General features: G+C 58.2%; 1 non-coding gene across 1 annotated transcript; it reads right to left on the reverse strand.

Annotated features, from left to right (window-relative positions):
* Positions 1 to 1,088: 1,088 nt before the first annotated feature.
* Positions 1,089 to 1,161, reverse strand: TRNAF-GAA (transfer RNA phenylalanine (anticodon GAA)). Its single transcript has one exon. It is a non-coding gene; the product is annotated as a tRNA-Phe (tRNA).
* Between the last annotated feature and the right edge of the window lie 3,784 nt (positions 1,162 to 4,945).

Genomic DNA, 4,945 nt, shown 5'->3' on the forward strand with positions numbered 1-4,945 from the left:
TGCCCTATTTCTAGTCACTATTCTCCTTGTCTGTGCATCCAAGGATGGCCACAGCATCGCACGGGGATTTCATGCTGAGTTGTATGTCCATTATGACACCTAAATCCTTTACCAAGTCACAGAAGTCCGGCCTTCCTCCATATTAAAGCTCAGTGTGTTTGAATGGACACAGCTTCCCAAGTGCTCCGTCACACACGCAAGGGAATCCCCCACTCAGCCACCTTCACCTGCTGCTGGTCTCTTTTCTCTTTCTTTTTCTCCAGGATCTGCATGTGTCATTCTGGGGGCAGTTCTCCTCCGCTCTTTGCCTGTGAGCAATGTGACCCCCCCTGGACAGACTGACCAACCCAGGATTCCTTCAGCCTGAAAGCAGAGGGGAGCCTTCACTCACTCCCTCTTTATGGCTCCAGTCTCAGGACCTAAATTCCCTGCCACAGCCCAAAAATCCACACTGGGTCCCACTCCTCTCTCTGGTGATTTCCCTTCTCCCACAGACCTGTCCTGAGGACACAGGCCTGGGGCCAGGTGAGCAGAGCCCCTGAGATTTCCCTTCGCAGTCTCTGAGGGTCAGGTCGCCCCATTATGCAGCTTGGTAATGTCGTCTTTTCTTCTCTTTCAGAAGTAAATTGTTGCATTTCTAGTCTCTTTATACGACCCCCCCGATTTGCTGCTTCCAATTCTCTGCTGTATACACCAACACTGGACTGGGTGAGGAGTCTGGAGCCATCCTGCACTGGGTACGTGGGAGGCTTGTAGGATCAGACCCTAAAATAGCTTTGGAGGGAAATTCTAACCCCGCCTTCCCATCCCAACCTGTGCAGAGGAGCTTTCGACCCCAATCCCTGCCTGTCACTGCCCCACACCCTTCCTGACGGCTGCCCTACTTCACTCTCTTCCTGCCATATTGGGTCCACCAATAAGTTGCCAGGGAAAGACAGCTCCCTTCTCTTACTGTTAAAGGTCAGGTGGGCCAGTTGTTGCTCTGTTGTCCTGCTGGGAAGCTCAAAATCAGGGACCCGCCTCAGGTAAAGGTGCCAATGCCCTCCCAGAAAACAAGCCACCCCTGCACAAAGGAGGAGGAAAGGGCCTGCCAAAGCCTGGGATTGAACCAGGGACTTTTAAATCTTCAGTCTAATGCTCTCCCAACTGAGCTACTTCGGGAGCTCCATGGCTCTCTTTTGGCCTGCTGCTTCTCTGTCCGGGATGTTTATGTCAGTTGTGGCACACAAAAAGGACATCGTTGTGAGAGGCCCATGATGGCAAGACTCGCTTTTGCCTGCCTTGCTCAGCTTGACTTGCTTCCTCACTCTATTCCTGCCTTAGTTCCCGGGTTGACCTAGTGGTGGAAGGGGACGAGGGGCCAGTGGTACAGGGAGAAAGTTGAGCTGGACCCTGAGCTACACTCTACCCTGGGGCAAGAGTCTGGCCACCACTTGCCACCCCACCCTGTTGTCCTGGCTTCCCCTAATGGACATCATTTAGGGAGGGAAGTGGGGCTTCTGCCTCCCCTCCCCGATTTTCATACCGCAGAGGAGTGCGAACAGGAAAACAAATGGCTGCTCCACACTCCCACCAGAGGAACCCAACACCCTTAGCTGTGGCTGAGTGAGAAGTGTCTGTTGGGTGACAGGGCTGTCCCTGAGGAGCTAGAACAGCAGCTGCCGCCTCCCCCTTGGCTCCAGGCTGTGGGAAATGCTCATTGCCTAGCTGCATGGGCGGAAGCTGCTCCATTCTCTGGAGAGCGTCTGTATTGGTCTGTCAACACCCCATCTTCACTGATCCAGTCTGATAAGGTCCCAAGTACCCCCTCTGGCTTGGCAGCTCTGAGACCCTCTCCCAGCCCTGAAGAAGAGCCCTGCCTGGCTCAAAAGCTTGTCTCTCTCCCCAAGAGAAGTTGCTCCTATAACAGTCATTACCTCCCCCGCCCTGTCTCCCTGGCATTCTGGGAACACGTGAGTGGCCACCCTCACAACCTGAGTTGCCCCCAGCCCCTCCCATCTTCCCCTAACCCCAACCCCCAAAGGCACCCCACCTGCAAACCCTATGGAGACTGGGGGGAGGCGCAGGGCAGGGGAGGGGAAATCCTGGGGCCACAAGCTCAGTAACTGGGTGAGGCTGCCCCTGAGCTGGGCGGGGAGAGGGAGTGAGCCAGTGCATCATGGGAGATGTAGGGTCTCCCCCACCTGCTGCAGGCCCCAGTGCATCATGGGAGATGTGGTTTCTCCCCTGCCTCCATCTCCCGCCAGTCGCTGCCAGGCCCTGCCCCGCCTTCCCATCTTTCGAGCGAGGGGCCGGCAGGGTGACGCCGGAAGCAGAAGCTGCCGTGAAGCTGGGGAGGCCCCCCCCGGGGAGATGTTGTCTCCTCGCCCCGCCCCAGCGCGCTGCGGGGGGCGGGCTCCAGCCGGTGCAGTGCAGCGGGGACCCCCAGCCCTGCCCCTCCTGCCCACGCACTCCCCGGCTCTGCCCAGTCCCTGCTCCACTCGCTCCCCAGCCAGGGAAATGGCGGGGTGCGCTTCACCCGCTGGGGGTCCGTTAGAGCGATTCCCGGAAGAGGTCGCTGCCGAACTGGAAGTTCCCCGTGGGACTCGAAAGGAGCGGGCACCGGGGCAACGTACTTCCGCTCCCTGCCGCCGGTCCGTTGCGCGCCCGGGTCCGCCCCTCACTTCCGGTCTGTGCTCCTGGTGGGGCTCTAGGGGCGCTGCGGGCCGGGGGAATGAGGCGGGAGGAGCCCGGGGTCCCCCAAACCCCAGCCAAGGCAGTCATATCCGGGCACTGCACCCAGACCCTGCCGCTGCAGCCCGGCCCCGCCAGGGGGTGACTCGCGGTGCCTCTGGCTGTGCTGCCTCCCTGCCCGCTCCCGGGGCTGGGGCGGGGCCGGCCTGGGACACCCAGTGCCCGAGTGCCCCAGGGTTCGCACCCGCCCCCCGGCCCCAGCGTGTCATGGACCCGGGTCTGCCCCGAGCACCGCGGAGTCCCCGACCCCCGAGTCTGCAGCAGAACCGCGTGTCTGGCGTGACGCTGCGGGCCCAGGACATGCCGCCTTCAGAGGGTGCGGGGAGTCGGGGTCCCGCGTTGGCAGCCTCGGTAGGGCTGGCTGAGCCCCTCCACAAAGCTTCTCCTTCGCGGGGTCCCAGGCCGGGGAGTCCGTCACCCCGCAGCGCCAACGGGGGAACCAGCCGAGAGCCCCTCACGGGCGGGGGGGATGGGGGCTTTACGCGTAGGAAGCTGCTTCGCCGCGTTGCCCGGTTTGCTTTTCTTCTCCAGAGCTCGCAGCTGCTCTGTAAGGACAGGAAATAGCTTGTTTCATTATAAATCTACAAATATGTGATCAAAATCCTCCTTATTTAGAATAATATGGACACTGACCCTTGCCATGAACATGAAGACACTGAGTTTGGTGGTTCACGCTTCCTTCCTCCAGGGCCGGTGCAACCACTAGGCAAAGTAGGCAGCCGCCTAGGGCGCCAAGTGGTTGGGGGCGGCCAAAAGTGCGCTCTGGGGAGGCGGTGGAGTGGAGGTGAGCTGGGGCTGGGGGGGCGCGGGGAGGGCCACCTGCAGCAAGTACCTGGGGGGAGGGGGCAGCGCACAGGGGAACCGCTCCCCACCCCAGCTCATCTCTGCTCTACCTCCTCTCCTGAGCAATGCCCTGCTCGGCTTCTCTCCCTCCCAGGCTTGCCCACCAAACAGCTGATTGGTGCCTCAGACCTGGGAGGTGGGAGAAGTGGCAGCGGGGGCATGATCGCGGAGGAGGCAGAGCAGAGGTGAGCTGGGGTGGAGCTGCTGCGGGGGGGGGCGCCTCAGGGCGGAGGGGAGCTGCCACAGGGCTTGGGGGGGGGACGGGCACAAGGTGGAAGTTTCACTTAGGGCGCAAAACATCCTTGCACTGGCCATGCCTGCCTCCAGTAATAAAACTTTCAGGAAAGCTCCAAATTATTAACCAATTGTTTATAAAATACATTTTATATTGAACTTGTTTTCAAGCAATAACCAAATCTCTCTGATCTTTATCCATTTCAAACAGTAATTATACCAGTTTTCCCAAGTTTCCAATGTGGGGCTTCAAATAGATCTTTGGATTAAAAAGCTCATCTAACAATTGTGTAACTGTATCAAGTGTCAGAGTAGCAGCCGTGTTAGGGTATGTCTACACTACGGAATAAGGTCGAATTTATAGAAGTTGGTTTTTTAGAAATCGGTTTTATATATTCGAGTGTGTGTGTCCCCACAGAAAATGCTCTAAGTGCATTAAGTGCATTAACTCGGCGGAGCGCTTCCACAGTACCGAGGCTAGAGTCGACTTCCGGAGCGTTGCACTGTGGGTAGCTATCCCACAGTTCCCGCAGTCTCTGCTGCCCATTGGAATTCTGGGTTGAGATCCCAATGCCTGATGGGGCTAAAACATTGTCACGAGTGGTTCTGGGTACATATTGTCAGGCCCCCGTTCCCTCCCTCCCTCCGTGAAAGCAAGGGCAGACAATCGTTTCGCGCCTTTTTTCCTGAGTTACCTGTGCAGACGCCATACCACGGCAAGCATGGAGCCCGCTCAGGTAACCGTCACCCTATGTCTCCTGGGTGCTGGCAGACACGGTACGGCATTGCTACACAGTAGCAGCAACCCCTTGCCTTGTGGTAGCAGACGGTACAGTACGACTGGTAGCCGTCATCGTCATGTCCGAGGTGCTCCTGGCCACGTCGGCTGGGAGCGCCTGGGCAGACATGGGCGCAGGGACTAAATTTGGAGTGACTTGACCAGGTCATTCTCTTTAGTCCTGCAGTCAGTCCTATTGAACCGTCTTATGGTGAGCAGGCAGGCGATACGGACTGCTAGCAGTCGTACTGTACCATCTTCTGCCAGGCAGGCAAGAGATGAGGATTGCTAATAGTCGTATTGTACCATCTTCTGCCAGGCAGACCAGAGATGAGGATGGCTAGCAGTCATACTGTA

This window comes from Lepidochelys kempii, chromosome 21, assembly GCF_965140265.1.
Source record: "Lepidochelys kempii isolate rLepKem1 chromosome 21, rLepKem1.hap2, whole genome shotgun sequence".
In the NCBI taxonomy this organism is placed as follows: domain Eukaryota; kingdom Metazoa; phylum Chordata; order Testudines; family Cheloniidae; genus Lepidochelys; species Lepidochelys kempii.